This window comes from Phragmites australis, chromosome 13 (assembly GCF_958298935.1).
Source record: "Phragmites australis chromosome 13, lpPhrAust1.1, whole genome shotgun sequence".
Taxonomy (NCBI): domain Eukaryota; kingdom Viridiplantae; phylum Streptophyta; class Magnoliopsida; order Poales; family Poaceae; genus Phragmites; species Phragmites australis.
This window is the reverse complement of record NC_084933.1, coordinates 1,626,541-1,647,372: the sequence shown is the minus strand read 5'-3', so window position 1 is coordinate 1,647,372 and position 20,832 is coordinate 1,626,541. Positions and strand designations below refer to the sequence as shown.

General features: G+C 45.5%; 1 pseudogene; it reads left to right on the top strand.

Moving 5' to 3' along the window:
* Positions 1 to 313: 313 nt before the first annotated feature.
* Positions 314 to 3,893, top strand: LOC133887904 (L-type lectin-domain containing receptor kinase IX.1-like; annotated as a pseudogene).
* Positions 3,894 to 20,832: the final 16,939 nt, after the last annotated feature.

Below are 20,832 nucleotides of genomic sequence, written 5' to 3'. Positions count from 1 at the left end.
CAGGAATGCCGCTCGCAATTTTCGGCGGCAAAGTTGCGGCACAATGTAGCAGCCCACATCACTGTGTATTGAGGCTGATCTGTGGGTCCGAGCGGAGGAGGAGAGTAAAAGAATGTAGGAAATAGGGTGTCTGTTGGAGATAGAAAAAATAGGAGATATTGTAATAGTGATAGGAGATACTATAATAGTGTTATAGGAGGTGAATTTTTAGAGTTTTTGTTGGAGATGACCTTACCGTTAGTAGTTAAGAGAATCCATCCTATAAAATACCGGCAAGCGTGCCAAGATGCGACGAAAAGCAGTGGCTTCGCATGGCAGCTACCACAATGCCTAGTCCTCCAGGTTTGACGACTAGTCGTATCCTTTTAGCAATAGTGCTGTGCTGGGTCACAGCAATCGTCCCGGCGTCTTGCAGCGGCTCCGGCGAGCGGAGTGACGTCATTAGCGTTCGTTTCCCGTCCTTCAAGAGCACCGGCGGGTTGCAGCTCTCCTGGGACGCCGGTGTCATCGATGGCGCCCTCCACCTCACCACCGACGACGTCTACCAGCCGCCGGTTCATTACCCTCCGGACTGGAGGAGATCGGCCGGATACGCCATCCTATGGGATAGCATCCCTCTCTCTCTCGGTTCTGAATTCGCCGGCGAGTTGTCGTCGCAGGAGGCGTCCTTCAACACCACTTTCACCATGAGCGTCAGCTGGTCGCCCGACCAAACGGCAGCCAGCGGCGGCTTTATGTTCGAGGTGCTGCCAGGTTCCTCCACTGGCTTTGACAGGGCCACCTACTTCTCCTTGGCTAGCACGGCCAGCGGCAACATCTCCGTCGAGATCGGTAAGCTGGACTACTACTATCGCCAAGGTACGAGCAGCCTGTATGTCTGCATCACTCCGGCGCCAAACGCGACGCCGGCGGCGGCGAACTACACTGTGTGGATTGATTACGATGCCGTGGGGCACAATCTATCGGTGTACCTTGACGACGACGGCGAGACCAAGCCTGGGCAAGCCTCGCTTCACGCCCCTCTCGAAATCAGCGGCATCGTCACAGAGACCCCCTTTGGTTCAAACTTTGGTTTATTTGCCTCCAAGAACAGGTCCTTGCCATCTTGCCGGGCGGTGGTCTATAGCTGGAACCTGACGGTGGACAGGCTCTCCACGTCCACGGGTGGTCGGCGTAAAGGATGGTTCTTGGCCGTTGTGCTGTCTTTGGTTATTGTAGCAGCTGGTGCAGCCATGGTTTTCGCGGCGGCGTGCTACTTGGAGAGCTGTCTCTCGAGATACAGGGCTCTCAAGACGAAGCTGAAGCTGTCCAAGGTGCTGCGGCGGCTCCCCGGGATACCGAGGGAGTACAAGTACGCCGACGTCAAGAAGGCCACCAGGAACTTCCACGAGAGCATGAGGCTCGGCAGAGGAGGGTTTGGTGCCGTGTACAAGGGGAGAATGATTGGCAGTACTGGTGACGGTGAAGATAGAAGGCGGCGGCGGTACATCGAGGTCGCCGTGAAGAAGTTCGAGCGGAAGGAGAACCGCAGCTACGATGACTTCCTGGCCGAGGTCGCCGTCATCAGCCGCCTCCGGCACAAGAATATCGTTTCTCTCATAGGTATGGTGGTCCACGTCCATGTACGTTTGTCCAGGCACCAATGTTTACTCTGACTTTTCTGCAGTTGGACTAGCTTTGCAACTTTAGAAAGGACTTCCTGTAGGCCTATTCATTGTCGTTTTAATCCTTATTTCTATCTACAATATATTATTTGGGTCCGTAAGAGCTAATCCAACACTTTGTTTGCAAGGTTCACCAATTTATTTAGTTTTTCCCTCTAGTATTTCATAAAAAATCTCACCTTGGGAATTTTTTTTTGGATTTGCTAGTTTTTAGCTGAATTAATTCTTGCTATTCGTAAGTCAATCTTTGTGTTTTAGGGTTTACCGAGGTTGAATTTATTTTTACTAGGTTTGAAAATATTTTTGTCCCTTTGTTTGTAAGGTTCACCAATGCATTTAGTTTTCCCATGTTAAAATATAAAGTTATTGAAAAGATAACTATCTTTACCATTTTCTTCAGGCGAGGTAAATTCTTTAAAGTGATATAAAAATACTTTCTTACCTATATATGATTAATACCAACTTGGTGAACACAACATATAAAGAGACAAAAATATTTCTACCCAAGGAAAAAAATGTAAGGTTTGTAACGACCGAGACAAATTGCATTGGTGACTTAAGGACAAATGATTTAATTAAGACACATGTTAGCGTATATGGTATGATCCGGAAAGATTCAACTGTTATGGTAGAATAGGATTTTTAGGATTGATTGATTGATATATCTCCGATGTGTATTTATGTTACCTCTAGGATTCCTTATGATCTAAGCCACCATGTCGTCTGTATAAACCCCCATAAGGCTTAGTACACATCATCCTTTGCAGTATAATCCATCCTTCTAAAACACCCCAAACAAACAAATCCGTATAAATTCGACCATCAATGTAAAAGAACTATATGCCTTGACCACATGCAAGTAAGATTTGCCGAAGAAAATGTTTTCTATCATATGTAATGCTTATAATTTATCACGAGTAAGATCGACTTATATCTAGTGACAGCGCATGCAAGTGTAACTGTTTCAGGTTGGTGTTACGAGAATGGGGAGCTCCTACTTATCTACCAGTACATGCCCAATGGCAGCCTGGACCAACATCTCTTCCGTGACAACCGCCACCAGCACCTCCCTGTTCTCCGGTGGGAGACACGCTACAATGTCATCAAGGATGTGGCCGCCGGTCTCCACTACGTCCACCACGAGTACGAGCGTGTGGTACTTCACCGCGATATCAAGGCAAGCAACATCATGCTCGACGCCGCCTTCCATGGCCGCCTCGGCGACTTCGGCCTCGCTCGTGTGGTGGGCTACGGCAAGAACTCCTTTACCGACCTCGGTGTCGCCGGCACCTGGGGCTTCATCGCGCTGGAGTACCCTGTCAGCCACAAGGCCACGCGCTAGACCGATGTCTACGCATTCGGGGTGCTCATCCTCGAGGTCGTCACCGGCAAGAGGTCGCTCAGCGCGGCAGAAGCTGAGTTCCCGCTGCTGACGGATTGGGTGTGGTGGCTCCACGGGGAGGGAAGGCTGCTGGAAGCCGTGGACGATGAGCTCACCGCTGCGGGTAAGTTCGACGCCGACGATGCCACCCGGTTGCTCGAGCAGTGGATGTGGGCGATGATCGCAACACCGCCGAGGGAGAGTTCGACGCCGCTGACGCCACCCAGTTGCTGCTCCTTGGCTTGGCGTGCAGCAACCCAAACCCATCGGACCGACCAAGTATGGCTGAGGTGGTGCAGGTCATCGCGAAGACAATGCCGCCACCGGACGTGCCGCTGGCGAAGCCAACCTTCGTGTGGCCGCCGGAAGGAGAGCTTCCACTACTGGACGACTCGGATGATGATTTCGTGGGGATGAGCCATGACGAATCTTACCGGAGTCACAGGGAGGAGACAGAGAGCCGTGACGGCTTTGCGATGAGCATCGGGTCGTTGGAGATCACGGTGCGCAGGTCTCGTAACGTTCGTGAGACAATCACTGGGGAGATCGAAAGTTGTGTGTACTGTAGTCACTAGAAAAGATGCTTTCAAAACCAGGCCCTATCTGACCCGGCCTGGTGTCCCAATCCTACCACCTGCTTTAAGATTCTGCACCCTACCAGCTACCTCTGTTTATGGTATTTGGATTTTTTTTTCACTACGTATGCAGGGCGAAGTGGAAAACAAACTAGGTATATAGCTTGTTATTTCTGAAAGTACTCAGCTTGTCACTGAAACTTTGTAATAAGGTACTAGGTTGCGTGCATCGGATGATGTAGAGGTCGGAACTGATTTTTAATCATTATCTAGAAACACAACCAAGTGGAGAGATGGTCGGACAACTTTTGATATATAATTTTTTCGATAAAGAAAGTTTTATTAATTCTTATCGTCATAAGAAAATACAGCTGTATAAGAGTTCCTCTTAATCTCTATATAATTAAGATACACGTAACCCGAACTCTTCGATATACGGTGAGGGTGTCTTAGGCACAACTTTTTTCCTTATCTACAAACACAACAGGTGCCTTGGCGTCTACCCGGTTTTTACCTGATATATAGTTTGCTATTGACGGCTCGGTCGTGAGGCTGACTGACATGAAAGGTCAGTCATTTCTAACGTTTTTGAATAAAAGAAAACAGTTTGCTGGTAGTGAAATAAAAAGACCTGGCCATCCATCAGTTGCGAGACCGAATTCGACCCATGTGCTAGTATCTATGGAACTGAGACCGAACTAGTATCCCAGCTAGCAGGGCTACACATTTTTTCCAGAACGGGCCCTCCCCGAATTTCATTACCAGGAAGCAATGAAATTACACATAGTTTTCTCCGATGGAGCAAAACAAAGACTGAAAGCTAAAAGGAATACACAGCTGTAGAAACCACCAGCGCAGCACCGAGGGCAGCCCCAAACAAACGCCCACACAGCTGCCCAGATATGTACAGAGAGGAGACAGCGTGAACTACCAGCATCAACCACGGTGCTAGGAGCAAAAGAAAGCAAAAGCCAACGGCACGACATACAGCACAGAGACGGATCAGAAGGCCGGTTTGCAAGAAGCAGCACATCCTTGAATTCTTTCCTAGGAGAGTTTGACAATGGCTGCATCGGATTCACCAGCTTCATCTTGAATCTTCGCGATCATCTCAGCATCGTTCTTGTGTTTCTTGGAATGGAGCTGGAGGGCCGTCTCCTGAAGGATGTGTATGCCCTTCCGCAGCATATCCTGGCACTGATCAGTTTGGAGACCTGCCCAATAGCACATAAAGGAACAAGCAAGGCAGATAAACTCAGTTGGAGAGCGCACAAACTTTTTATCAAAGATCACCCTATTTCTCAATGTCCATATTGCCCAGACAACTGCAGCTAATCCCATCATATGAAATTTTCCTCCACCTGGGAGATGGTGCCTGACCCAAATACTATACTGCTCAATGTTTGATGGCCGGCACTTAGCACCAATAACCCACCCGATTAGGCTCCAGCCGTATTTGGCCATGGGGCAATCAAAGAACAGATGCGAAATGGATTCGTGGTCAGAGCAGAAGACACATCTGGGGTCACCCGTCCAATTTCTTCTGATCAGATTATCTTTAGTAAGAATCGCGTTTTGTAGCAGCAACCACAAGAAGATTTTAATTTTTAGGGGAATCCTGGCTTTCCAGACCTCATTATAGGTCAAACCATTGTGATCTCTGCACAGATGTTTATACATTGATTTTACAGTAAACTTCCTCGAATTTTCCCAACGCCAGATAGGCTTATCTTTTTCATTGGACAGAGCACATGTCAAAAGGATATCTTTCAGTCTTCTTAGCTAGTTTTGCATATTCTCGTTGAGCCACCTTCTGTACGAGAAACACCAATGTTTAGAAGCGGCTATGTCAACAGTCATATTCTGATCCTTGCAAACCTCAAAGAGATCTTTAAATTTGTTCATGAAAGAAACTTCACCACACCAAGCGTCTCTCCAAAAATCTGTTTTTTTTCCATTGCCAATTCTCATTTTTCTGCCAGCCAGGTAAAGGTCTTTCACCTTCAAAAGGTCATTCCACACAGGGGATTGATTAGGGTTACTTTTAAGTTGGGCAATGCTTTTCAACTTGATATATTTTTTGAACAATCTGCTGCCATAAGCCAATCTCATTTTCCAATTTCCACCACCATTTGCACAATAGGCTTATGTTTAATTTCCTAAGGTCCTGGATTCCCAGCCCACCTTTACTCTTGGGACTGCATACTTTAGTCCATTTGACAAGGTGATATCTTTTTTTTGTTCTGCCCCCCTGCCAAAAGAACCTTTTTCCTGGTTTTGTCCAATTTGGCATGAATAGTTTTGGGTAACAGATACATGGACATATGATATATGGGAACACTACTCAGATTGGAGTTAACTAAAGTAGTCCTTCCACCAAGGGAAAGAGAGCTACCTTGCCACCCATCTAGTCTCTTAACTAGCTTCTCGTCCAGATGTAACCAATGCGTCGCAAGCAACCTGGTACTTGAAACAGGAACACCAAGATACTTGATAGGCCAATCTCCAGTAGCACAGTTGAACATCTCGGCATATCTGTGTTTCTTGTCTCCCTCTTGATCAATCATGAGGACTTCACTTTTTTGAAAGTTTATTTTAAGCCCAGACATAGCTTCATAGTTATATAATAATATTTTTAAGTTGATAGCCATTTCCTCATTGTCATCCAGCAAAACAATTGTGTCATCAACATACTGCAGAATGGCAACTCCATTATCAATATATTCCGGTACTAAACCTTTAACGAGTTGGTTCTGCTTGGCCATATTAATCATTTTAGCCAGGGTATCAGCAGCTATGTTGAAGAGAAAGGGAGACAAAGGATCTCCTTGCCTGACCCCCTTTTTGCTTTGAAAATAGGGGCCCAGTTTTCCATTCATCTTGACATTTAGGGTACCCTGGGTGACCACAGCTTTCATCCAATCACACCACTTGTTATTGAACCCCCTTTGGTGAAGGCAATTGAAGAGAAACTCCCAATTGACCTTGTCATAAGCTTTTTCAAAGTCAAGTTTAAGCACTACACCTTTCTTTTTTTTTATTCTGGTGTCATGTAAGACTTCATGAAGACACATCACTCCTTCCATGATATTTCTATCTTTTATAAACGCATTCTGGCATTTGTCTATAAGTCTATGTATGCATTTTTCCAGCCTTAGAGTCAGCACCTTCGTAAAAATCTTGTAACTAACATTTAAGAGGCAGATAGGCCTATATTGTTGGATTTTATTTGCCTCTTTCAGCTTAGGAAGCAGGGTAATAACCCCATAGTTCAGTCTCCATATGTGAAGTTTAAGATCATGGAAATCCTGAAACAACTGCATGAGATCGCACCCTATAATATCCCAGCATTTCTGATAGAATTCAATGGGTAAGTGATCAGGACCTGGAGCAGTATTAGTTTCCATAGAAAAGACAGCACTTTTCACTTCTTCTGCTGTGAAAGGCCGAGTTAGGGCAATATTCTCATCGTTATTAATTTTTTCCTCATTGCTCCAGCAACTTTCAGCCATATGGAACAAAGGACTTTCATCAGGGCCAAATAGCTGCTTATAAAAATCTGTTGCATGAAGAAGGAGGTTGTCATCCCCTTCAATCACTCTATCATCCTGCTGAAGGCAGAATATGGTGTTTTTTCTTTTTCTGCCATTAGCAACTCTGTGGAAAAAATCAGTGTTATTGTCTCCCTTAAGCAACCATTTAACATTGGATCTTTTATTCCAGTAGATCTCTTCTTCTTCCAGCATATGAAGCAGCTCAAGCTGGATTTCATTCTTCCTTCGCAGTTGCGTATCATTTAGCATATCTACTTCCTCCAAATTCTCAAGAGCAAGTAATTCTTCGTTCAGATCTTTCTTCTTTTTCCTATTCTGACCTTTAACATTGTTGCCCCATCCTTTTAACCATTTTTTCACCCTCTTTCCTTTTATTAACCAACCTTCTAAGTTATATTTAGCTGACACAGGTTTACCCCATATCTCAGAGATGTTTTGTCTGAATTCCGGTCGAGAGAGCCAGGACAACTCAAAACAAAAAGGTTTTGGAGGTCTGGCAGTCTCATCCCCCGTGTTCAGAACAAGGGGATTGTGGTCAGAGGTATACCTTGGGATTTTTTTCAGTGTGGATAGGGGAAACAGTTGCTCCCAATCTTTAGTCATAAGAATCCTGTCCAATTTTTCCAAGGTTGGATTAGTTCTATTGTTACTCCAGGTATATTTACCACCAGATATGGCCAGTTCTTTGAGCTCAAAAGAGTCTATGATAGCATTGAACATATCAGTGATTCTATTTCCGTGAAAATGTTTATTCTTTTCAGTGCTAAATCTGAGTATGTTGAAGTCACCCCCAATGAGCATGGGGCGTTTATTAGCATAGCACATGTTAGATAGATCAAGGAGGAACTGATCTTTCTCTTCCTCATGTGCGGGGCCATAAACAGTGGCCATAGCCCATTTCAGGTTTGTTTTTTTTCGATCACATTGGCCAGGATGTGGTATCTCCCCGAAGAGAAGGAGTCCACATCATACCTATCCAGGTTTACTCCACACAGGATTCCTCCTGATCTGCCGGAAGAGGGCAACCAGTGCCAAGCATAGGAATTCCTAGCATCTATCTTCCTAAAAAACTGGTTGCTAAAGGACTTCCTCATGGTTTCCTGTAAACCAATGAAGTCAGCCTGGTGATCAAGGATTAACTCCCTCAAGAAAGTCCCCATACCTTTTTTAGAGACCCCCCTACAGTTCCAAATGATGCTTATCATTATTTATATTTTGGGTTGGTAAGAGGCCTTTTCCTGAGGTTCCACCCAGGGCAAATCATGGGGGTCCCTCCCTTGGTAGTGGTAGTGCCATCCAGAGGATGGTTACCCCTAACCTTGTGCTCTTTTTTGATGATTTGTTTGTTTTTGTTTTTTTTTCTCTTTTTTGTAGAAGAGATGTGCGTACAACCTTCATCTTCGGACTCTTCTGTCTCAAGGCCAGAAACTATAAGCTCCTCGAAGGGGGGCTTGTAATGGTCTTTATGGTCGCAGATAGAAGTATGTTGGTCACCCATGTCATTTCTGACCTTCAGTTTATGTCTAGCAACCTCCAGATCCTTAAGCACATCAAATTTTTCCAAGTCATTTATAGAAATAGCTATGCCCATCCCCACAGATCTAGATAATAGTTCTAAATTATTGAGAACGGCAAAAGAGTTTGACTCATTTAGAGAAGTACCTTCAAGGTTTTTTTGCTTGGTCCGAAGGATAGCTTTTTCAGTAATCTCCAAGTTGGCAGCATGCTGTTGCAGCAGTCTCTCGCTCTGCCTGATCTTGCCGTCTCCCTGGATTTGGATGTCACCTTTGACCTGAGTCTTTTCAGCCTTGAGATCATCCTCTTGCTGGTCACCCTGTAAAATCTTGCTTGTCCTCTCCGCATCTGGCTTAAGCAGCTCAACCGACAGCATCTGGTGGTCCACCATGGTGACAGGAGCACTGTCCTGTTGATCCTGTTGTTCCACTTCTTCCTGGCTCAGCTCTAGAGGGGGTCCTTCCTGCTCATCACCGAAACTCAAGGAGAAGGTTGATTCTTTATTTGTTTCAAGCTCACTGATCCTGGGTATGGCTGGTTCCACCATTTCTTTGGTTTCAGCAACAGGGTCTTGTATGGGTAGGATTCCCTGGACCTCCTTTACTCCACTTGTGATAGCAAATTTTGCTTCTATGGCTGCTAGGGGATCAAACAAGGACCTAGTCCAATTAGAACCGTATTCATTAATGACAGTACTCCCTATGACTGGGATTTGGACAACCCAAAGTCTCCTGTTTTCTTCACAGACATTTTGGGGGTTCTGATGAGCAAACACCAAAGATTGCCCTCCTGGGGCAATGATATCACCCAGTATGAGCCCCTCATCAGCTTCTTCATCCTCACTAGGGATGTTCTCCGGAGCTTTACCTTTATCAACAACAGCCCCAAGAGTGGGTGAGGGACACATTGAGCTATATACTTTTTGAGCATCAGCCATTAGTTTCTTAGCTGGTGCACTGCCTTTCCCCCCCAACTGGGCAGAAGTATCATTTTTGCACTTGTCCTCCCATTGACCGGCAGACTTGGGTTTTTTAGGTGAAGGGTGTTCAGGATCCTTGTCCACCCTGACCCATTTATTTCCAGCTGCATTTGTAGCTCCCTCCTGGGAAACTTCTCTCTGGAAGGTGAAATCATAAAAATGGAGGTCTAGCACCCCCTCAACAATAGCTGGCACTTTGATTACAGATCTGCAAGCGATTTTGATTCTCACATAGTCAAACTTTCCCAGGTTTTCTTTGTCGACCTCCACAGCTAACCCAACTAGGGAGGCAACATAACTGGCTGTAATTTCATCTCTCATGGCAAAAGGGATGCCTTTGACTCTAAACCAGGCGACCTCCAGCGCCCCTTTTGATCCCACAGAGGAGGACCACTGACTGACTTTGATGATAGCAGTAGGAACTGTCCTCATTCTCATCTCCAAAAAGTGAGATAATTCCTCAACTTTCTTTTCTGTGGGAAACCTTAGCTGGAACTGGTTGTCATTCAGTTTTTTGGCATACCACCTCCAAGTGGAGTTGGTTCCAGCTAGGGTTCTGAATTCAGCCTCTATTTGTCTAGCAGAGACAGTCCCCTCCTTAACTGTGATTAGGGCACAACTGGCCATGTAACTGGCTTTCTTAACATTTGATCCAGGAGGGATCAAGTAGAAGCCCATGTCAGGGGCAGCCGATCCACAATAAGGGGCAACCAAATCCCAAGGATTGCGCAGAGGGAAATCCTGAGTTGCCATAGTGGCTCCAATATTATCAAGCCCCCCTTGTCTGATTAAGTCCTCGCCCCCTTCAGTAACAGTTCCTCCCATGGCTTCTTGCTGTTCCTGTCTAACCTCCTTCCCCTTGGAGCTTTCACCTTGATGGGTCTGGGGCTCCCCGAGGTGTTCGATGGATTCTTGTTGTCTTTCCTCTGTGTTCCACTGTCCCCATTGCTCTTGGTCGTGCAGAGGGCGACCTAGGTGACTTCTGTTTCTGCCTCTTCCGAAACCAGCTCGGGCACCAGAACGGCCCCAACCACGGGCAAAGCGCGAAGGGCCGAAGCCCCCACGGCGGGGGGCAAACCGCTCACGGCGTGACATGGATCTCACATGGCTGCATGGTTTCTTGCAATATCTGATCGATGCTCCAGTGATATCTGAACGGTAGAAGAGGACAGCATGTAAACATGTTGCGAGGCTCACAGTGCAGCGAATTAGACGAGCCCTTCATACTGTACTACAGACAGTATGTCATGTAGCTCTTCCAATGCATCCAAGACCAGTTTCATTTCCACCTGGACTTTGTGAAAGATGAAATGCATGTATAACAGCACAAGAGTATGCCTTGTCAGTTTGCTAAAGATGTCCTAGTAGCAGGACTTCAGATTTCAGACTGATCATTTGCAACATACAAGCAGGAAACATACATTACTCAGCCATATAGTTAACTACAGGAACATAACAAACACACATGAGCAACTCCAGATGAACTCAAGCAGGAGGTTCCATTGCTTACTGAATTGCATTCAAATTATGAAAAATGTACGCCTGAAAAACCTGTTGTAACAAGGACGAGCGAGTAGAAATAGCCATGTTTGTACTACAGACAGTATGTCATGTTGTTATTATTCATGCTGTACTACAGACAGTATGTCATGTTGTTATTATTCATGCTGCAAGATACATTGCTGTCGTTCTAATCCATGTTTGTAAGTTTGTATACGAATATACGATCCCAATCAAATCGACTTACACGCACAAATCAATCATTTTCTTTAGAGTCTGGAAGTTCCAGGTTTTCATTACGATAAAACCGTCCGCACTAACATCCTTACATGAAGTTGTAAACTGAACCTGGGAGCAGCAGCTGTCTCAACAATCCTACAGCTTCTTTTTTACAGAGGAATCGGCAACCCCAAATTGACTACCAAACGGACTTACAGAAGTTAATAAAAGACTGAAAACGCACACGAGCAGGACTCAAGCAGAAGACTGAAAACAAGGGTACTGCGCACTGATCCATCATCCTAACATCGTCTGGAACGACTCCAGAGTCCAGATGAACTCAAGCACAATCTAGCTAATCCAACATGTAGCTGTTGGAACTTAAAACACACATGAGCGATGACACGCAAGCTAATAGAACGTTAGCTTATTATTCTGAGGAGTCGATCAGAACGTACGTACAGCTAGGTCAGGCACTGCGAGCTTGAGCCATCAGCAGCTCCCCCAAGGTGCGATCTATCATCACATCGACGACGGCGAGTGCCTCCCCCTTTGCGCGCTGTGAATGTTGGTACTCTCCCTCAGCAGCTCGGTGAAGGCCCGTTCCACTCGCCGGTCCTGTTCGCGCGGATGAGCTCGTAGCAGATGGTGTCCGTGTCCCAGTGCTCAGGGGCGACGCGAGCCTCGCCCTCGCTCTCCCACCCATTCGAGATTGTCTCCCTGATCTCTAGGCCTCGTTTCTCGTCATTGTCAGTGTCAGCGCCCGCTTCAGAGCCTAGACGACGGTGTCGTCCGCGGTGGATGGGTCATAGGTGGTGTTGATGATAAAATTTGATATTTATAGTGGTTATTGTAGCGACAACTGGTTTAATGGACTACCAGATGAACAGAGATAAATAATATCGCGATTGGGTGAACAGTACCACGACCGGATGACCAGCGACCGACCAGTGAACAATAACTTCCGATCAGTGGATAGTGATTTCAAACCAGTAAACACGATCAGTGGTCAAGACCGATGACCAGTCAACCAATGATCATAGTTTGTTCCTACAGTTGGTCTCCGCACAGATGGAAGAGTTGGTCAAATCTAAGAAGGGCGAACTATATTAAAGTGTATTCGAGTAAATATATGGGAGTTTTACGTGTTCTAATAGGAAATATATGTTTATTATAGAAAGTTTTGAGATCAAGTAGGCATAGCCGAATCATATCTGTAAGTCTTGTTCGATTTGAATTAGGAGTCCTGATCTCTTACGGCTAATATATGTTGCCCTTTAAATATGAGAGGGTCATAGCCGATTGAGGACATCAACTAATCGATCAAACACAATTTATATTATCTTTCGTCTATTACCTAGCTCTTGTAGTCTTGTTCTCTTTTCCCATCTATGTTACTTCCTATTCTTGATATCGATAACCAAGGATAAGCCGCCGATCACCTGCACTCCGACGGGGTCACTCTCGAGCGTGGGTGACGACGAAGGTCCGACAACGCAGTGCCACGACCAGGGCATCCGGGGTGCTGCTCGCCGGATATTGCACACGAGGTGCTCGGTGTGTTGGCGTGCCACGTTTTCGCGTCAACACATTTTTTGGCGACTCGGCTGGGGAAGAAGTTTTTTAGCTTTCTCTTAGCCGAATTATAAACCCTAGCCGTGTCTACTTCGGAGATTGACAACGACAACATCATTATGGCATTGTACGACGAGTTGCTGGAAGAGGCACATTTGGCAATTGAAGCCGACTTGGAGAAACGTCAGCAACAGTTGCTATCGAGCATTGTGAAGACTCGGCAAGGTGTGTTCAAGAAAGAAGATTCTCCACCACCCGCCGACCAAAGCCCTAAGGTAACAACCAATGTGAGTGTTCAACCTTCTCCTTCTCATCAAGAGGTTGCTGTTATGATCGTTCAATCCGTTGGTGCAACCATGGCTAATAGTGTTCAGAAATTGGTTGAGGATACATTGGTTGATAAGCTTCGGCCTTTAGTTCTTCAAATTCATGAGGAGCAGAATCTGAAAGAACCTGCCACTAGTAATGTTAGTGCTTCAATTTACCTACTATTGTTAATACATTACCTAGTGTTTCTTATGCGCATAATCCTCATGATGGTCGAAATATTATGGGTAGTGTTGCACCTAATTATGTCACTTCTCATGCTATTAAAACTGATGTAACGCAAAAACCCGTACCAAACACCATATGGCATGCACAATGTTTCAACTTTGGCTCAAGCTTATAGAGCCGAAAATTATCCCAACGTGCAAACACCATATTACCAAATCGTAGCGTACAGTGTTCCACCTATACTGCTGCAAGGATTGGGAATCCCTTATGAGCCGATTCCTAAACAAAATTTTGCTACGCCACCTCCTCTTACTTCTCATGTGCCGAATTTGTCCACACCACTGCTCGAGCCAATAATTGACCCTAATCGGCTATAGGGCTTGTAGCCGATTATACTGAAATCATGTGAGAACAAGTAGCTACTGTGCTTAGAAAGAAATTCGGTTTGGAAGTTAGAAGGAAAGCTTGTGCATACCACAAGCCATATCCCGAGCACTATGATACAATCCTACACCCCCGTGGTTTCAAGGTTCCCGATTTTATGAAATTTACCAGGAAGGATAATAGAACACCTAGGGAGCATGTAGGCCAGTTTCTTGCACAATTAGGTGAAACTAGTTCCAATGATGTGTTGTATATTAGATTATTTCCTTTATCATTGTCTGGAACAGCTTTTAATTGGTTTACATCCCTTGCTCCTAATTCCATTCATGTGTGGTCTCAATTATAAGAGAAATTTTATGAATATTTTTATAGTTCTGATACTGAATTGAGGCTTTCACATTTGACATCGGTTAAACAAAAATACAATGAACCTGTTCTGATTTTATTAGAAGGTTTAGAGATAAAAAACCGATGCTTTAACTTAACACTTTCTGAAAAATATTTAGTCGAATTAGCTTATTCGGGTTTGTTGTCTCATCTAAAAGAAAAGCTAGAAGGTTATGAATTTCAGGATGTTAGCCAAGTTTTGCAAAGAGCTCTAGCATTAGAAAGCCAGGCTAAAGAGTCTAGAAAATTTCAGAAATCAAATGATAAATTTAAAGTTGATCGTCCTAATGTTCATATGCTTGAGTTTGATAATTCGGACGATGATGATGTTGATGTGTGTGTAGCCGAATGGGCTTGGTCTTCTAAGTGTAAACCATTCGTTTGCTCTGCTCTTAAGCCGATTCCTCCCAAAAATCGGCAAGAAGAAATTAAATTTACTTTTGATGTAGCCAAATGTGATAGGATTTTTGATTATTTGCTGCAAGAAAAACAAATTAAGCTTCCTCATAGTCATGTAATTCCACCATTAGAAGAATTGAATAGGTGAGCTTATTGTAAATGGCATAATTCTTATTGTTATGCTACTAACGATTGTAATGTTTTTCGTCGACCGATTCAATCGGCCATTAACGAAGGACGATTGAAATTCTTAGAGATGCAAGTTGACAAAGAGTCGTTCCTGGTTAACGTAATTGATCTCCGGGACAAGAGTGTTCTAATCGGCCAACTCAAGCTGAATCAACCAAAGGGAAAAAAAATGTGATCGTTGGTGAAGATAGACCAAAACCTTTAGGTGAGAACAAGAATTTGCTAAGAGAAGTGCTACTTGAGAAGACTTCCAAAGGCAAGGAATTAATCGAAGTTGTGGTGAACACTTCAACCCTCGAGGGGCATGGCAATGCTAAACCGAAGATGATCAAACCCAAAAATCCGGAGGTTGGCAAGTGGAAGATTAATGAAGCAAAGGAAAATGGCAAGGTTATGAAATTCAAACCCACTTTCAAGCAACTTTTGCCCAAGTATGAAAAAGATAAGGCTGTCCAAACTCATGTGAATCGGCCAAATAATCTCAAGTGGCCAAGATCACCTTTGAAGCAAGACGTGCATGATCATCATCAACCAAAGGAGGGTTGTGTTGCTGCTATTCACCCCCACTTGAGCCAGTGCCATGGTCATGGTTGCCTCCTCTAGTGCCTTTTCCTACTTGCCCAACGTGGGGATATAATGGTATGTGGATGCCTCCTCCTCCTGCACAATTAAATTATTTTCATCTGGAATAAACAGCACCATGTATGCCAGTATTTGATAGAATATCATGTCCTATCCACGACCGATCATGGCAGTCTAGTGATGTTCGACATGATGGAAATGTGAAAAAAGGTATACCGGGTGAAGGAAAGTATTGTTTCTATTCAAAATTCGGATTCTAGAACTGTTGAAATAAGGACCACTGTTGCTGATATTATTAAAATAGGGTCAATGAAAAAGGTCACCGAAGAGCTTGGTAAAGGACCGATTGTTATTAGCAATAAATCGATCAAATCTGAAAGTATACCTACTGTTGTTCATGCTGTTCCAAAGGATGATAATCATGAGACAAGTAACAATGAGCCGTCTTCTAAGTATCTACAGCCGAGGTGGTGTCCCTCTAGTTTATCTCACACAAAAAAGGGAAGACTGCAGTGGCTACGCAAGCAGGAATTAACGGAGCAGCGAGCTGAAAAATTACGGGATGATACTTTCAATGAAGCTAAGCCTATGCAACCCGTGAAGCAAGTGTGGAGACCAAAATTAGATGCAACGATGGCTCCTGCGGCAGCTCCTTCACCAATAGCAACACCGGTGCGTATGCAGGGTGATAAGGAAGATGAGGAATTAATAAATTATGGTGATTCGCTGGTGCATACTAATGATGCTTCGCCAACCGAAGATATGGATGTCAATATGGTTTTCATGTTACCTTTGAAATTTCGTGCTATGGATGAAGGTGCGGTAGCTCAATTGAATTTGGGGCCAAGAGAAGCTGTTTTTGAGAAGCCAAGAGAGACATATTGGCATTTGAAGCCCTTGTATGTGAAGGGTTATATTAATGGAAAGCCGATTTCTAGGATGCTTGTTGATGGTGGAGCTGCTGTAAATTTGATGCCATACTCAATTTTCAAGAAGCTTGGTAGAGATGACAGGGAATTAATGAAAACTAATTTGGTGCTCAATTGATTTGCAGGTGATTCTAATAAGGCCAAAGGAGTTATCTCTATAGAGCTCACTATTGGAAGCAAGACATTATCCATCGCCTTCTTCGTCGTCGAGGTGCAAGGTAACTATAGTGTTATTCTTAGGCGTGATTGGATTCATGCAAATGGTTGTGTGCTTTCCACCTTGCATCAATTTTTAATTCAATGGGTGGATGATGAGGTCGAGATAATTCGTGCGGATACTTTGGTCTATGTTGCTTTGGCCAATGCTTTTGCCGATTGGAGATACGGCAATGCCGAGTGCTTGTCAGGTCGTGATTTTTTAGATTATGATTTTTGTAGTGTCTCCAAGGATGGATTTATACCTGTGGTTGTAAAGCCGACTTGTGATAATTAGCTCAATGGCATGATGTATCAATGAGTAGAGATAGAAATTTAGAATGGTTGCACAAGCGTATGGAGCAATATCAGTCAGATAAGAATGATAATTGTGAGGCCATTGAAGATTTAGATGAGTTAGATAAGTTAGGTAAAGGTTTTTCATTGGCCGATCCATTAGACGAAGTTGATATAGGTGATGGTAGTATTCCAAGGCCATCGTTTGTAAACAAGAATATGAATACCAATTACAAGGATAAAGTAATCAAGTTGCTTAAAGAGTACATTGATTATTTTGCTTGGGAATATCATGAGATACCGGGACTTGACCGAGAGTTAACATCGGTTGCCTATCAAAGTGGGATTTAGGCCTTATAAACAACCCCTTAGAAGGTTTAATTCTAATATGTATGATCGGATCAAGGAAGAAATAGACCGGTTATTGAAAGCGGGATTTATTAGGCCATGCAGATATGCTGATTGGATTTCAAACATCGTCCCGGTGGAGAAGAAGAGTAGCGGTAAGTTACAACTTTGCATTGATTTTAGAGATCTAAATAAAGCTACTCCTAAAGATGAATATCCTATACCTATAGCCGATATGTTAATCAATGATGCTTCAGGACATAGAATAATTAGTTTTCTTCATGGCAATGTTGGTTATAATCAAATTTTGATGGCACCACCGACGACATGGGCATCTCCCTGCATGTGCTCACTGGCATCAGCATGGCGCACACCATGAAGCTGTTGGTCCAGATCGGTGGCATCGCCCTCACATCCCTCGTCGATTCCGGCTCCACGCACACATTCATCCACGATGAGGTCATGTGTCGACTGGGGCTCCATGTCACGCCACGCCCTGGTCTCTCGGTGAAGGTCACAAACGGCAACCGTGTTCTAAGCACAGGCGTGTGCCTGGGCACCATTGTGATCATCCACGCCGAGTAGTTCACCATTGACTACTATGTCTTGCCACTCGACGGCTTCGATGTCGTCCTCGGTGTTCATTGGCTTCGATCGTTAGGGCCAATTATGTAGGATTTCGACAATCTATCCATGGCATCCTGACGCGATGACCACCCAGTCAAGTGGCAAGGCATTGGTGGAGTTCAACCCGTTGCTAGTGCCCTCACCACGGCACGAGACCTCATGAAAACACTCCTCGACAGCTACACCGACATCTTCCACACGGCCTACCACCACCTCACCGCCAAGACCATCACATCCACTTGCTCCCTAACACAGCACCCATAGCGGTCCGGCCTTACCGTTATCCCCAACTATTGAAAGATGAAATGCAGCGCCAGTGCGATGACATGCTGGCGCAAGGGATCATCAGGGAGTCTACATTAGCATTCTCCTCCCCGGTGCTCCACGTCAAGGAGCATGATGGCACTTGGCTCTTCTGCGTCGACTATCGGGCATTGAACAAGAAGACTGTCAAAGATAAATTTTCAATTCCCGTGGTCGACGAACTCCTTGATGAGCTGAAGAGCGTGCACTTCTTCACCAAGTTGGACTTATGCAATGGCTATCATCAAGTGCGCATGCACCCGAATGACATTGAGAAGATGACATTCTGAACTCATCAGGGGCACTTCGAGTTCCTGTTCATGCCATTTGGCTTGACCAATGCCTCAACGACATTCCAAGATCTGATGAACGACCTTCTTAAACCATTCATTCGTCGCTTCGTCGTTGTATTTTTCGATGATATCCTTGTCTATAGTCTGTCATGGTCTAAACATTTGCAGCATGTCAAGACAATGTTCCAATAGATAAATTTCTAATTCCCGTGGTCAACGAACTCCTTGACGAGCGGAAGGGCATGCACTTCTTCACCAAGTTGGACTTATGCAGCGGCTATCATCAAGTGCACATGAACCCGAATGACATCGAGAAAATGACGTTCCGAACTCATTAGGGGCACTTCGAGTTCCTGGTCATGCCATTTGGCTTGACCAATGCCCCGGTGACATTCCAAGCTCTCATGAACGACCTTCTTAAACCATTCATTCGTTGCTTTGTCCTTGTATTTTTCGATGATATCCTTGTCTATTGTCCGTCATGGTCTGAACATTTGCAGCATGTCAAGACAGTGTTCCAATAGATTCGCACGCACAACCTCGCCCTCAAGCAGTCCAAGTGTTTCTTCGGCGAGACCTTCGTTGCCTACCTCAGCCATTTCATCTCAGCCGAGGGCGTGGCAATGGACCCGAGCATGGTGAATGCTGTCGACTCATGGTCGCGTCCACGCATGGTGCGCACATTGCATGGTTTCCTTGGTCTCACAGGCTATTACCGCAAATTTATTGCGGGCTACGGTGCGGTGGCGACACCTCTGACAGCCCTCCTCAAGCGGGAGGCCTTCACATGGACGGAAAAAGCCGAGAGCACCTTCCTCGCCATCAAGCACGCCCTCATGACAGAGCCTTTACTTCACTTGCTGGACTTCGACCAATGATTCTTTGTCGATTGTGACGCATCGAGCGCTAGATTTGGGGCGGTGCTGCACCAAGGCGATGGACAAATACCGTTCTTTGGCCGGGCTGTGGCACCTCACCATGCCAAGCTGTCGACCTACGAACATGAACTCATTGGCTTGGTTAAAGCTATGAGGAATTGGTGACTGTACTTGTGGGGGGGTGCATTCACAGTACGAACTAATCATTACAGTTTGAAGTTCATCCTCGACCAGTGTCTATCGACGATAACCCAACACACATGGGTGAGCAAGTTGTTCGGTTATGATCTCACCATCGAGTACCGCCTTGTAAAGTAGAACACCGCTGCGGATGCACTATCACGCCGCGACGAGGAGGCGCCAGCAGTGTGTGCCCTGTTCGGGCCCTCTTTCGCCATCTTCAATGACCTACGGGCAAAGCTCGCCACCCATCCTCGTGCACAGGAGCTGCAGGCGCAGTTGGCCATTGGGACAGCTCCGACTGATTGGATGAAGGTTGACGGCGTGCTATTGTACAAGGGTCACGCCTTCGTCCTGGATGATTCACCACTATGGCTATCATTGCTCGCCGAAGGTCATGATGCCAGCCATGAAGGCGCACAGAAGACATTGCATCGACTCCGGGCTTCATTCTACAACGCGCACGCACATCGGCCAGTCCGCGAGTTCATCCGCGGGTGCACGACATGTCAGCAGAACAAGACTAAACACCTCCACCCAGTCGGCCTCCTGCAGCCACTACCAGTGCCCACGGAGATATGGAGCGATATTTCCATGGATTTTGTGGAAGGGTTTCTAAAGGTCGGTGGTAAATCGGTGGTGCTCACAGTGCTGGACTGGTTCTCCAAGTTTACTCACTTCATCACCTTGGGCCATCTGTACTCAGCCAACTCTGTTGCGCGCGCATTCTTTGACAACATCGTGTGGCTGCATGGGGTCCCGTGTTCCATTGTCAATGACCATGACCCAATGTTCACAAACAATTTTTTGGACGGAACTCTTTCATCTTGCTGGTGTCAAGCTGCTTCTGAGTTCTGCATTCCATCCGCAGACCGATAGCTAGTCCAAGGTGGTGAACCGGACAATCACAATGTACCTCCACTGCTTGACCAATGGCTTCGTTGAGCTGAGTATTGCTACAACTCCTACAAAAAAGCCCTCCGCTCGACTCCGTTCCAGGTGGTGTATGGCCAAGACCCACCCTTGCTACTCACATATCAACCAGGTGCTACCCGAGTTGCAGCTATTGATCGCCAAATGCAGAGCTGTGATGAGTTCCTTGCAGAGGTCTGGGAACACCTCTTGCTTGCCCAGGACACCATGAAGCAACAACATGACAAGAAGCGTCGTGACTTGGAGTTCTCGGTCGGGAATTAGGCTTGGCTTCGTCTCCATCATCGATCCATGACAACCATCACCACATCATCGTCATCCAAGCTTGCCCCACGCTTCTATGGATCTTTCCAGGTCATGGAACATATTGGGGCCGTTTCATACCGCCTCAAGTTGCTAGCCAATACACGCATTCACGACGTCTTCCATGCCGCCTTGTTAAAAAAATTCG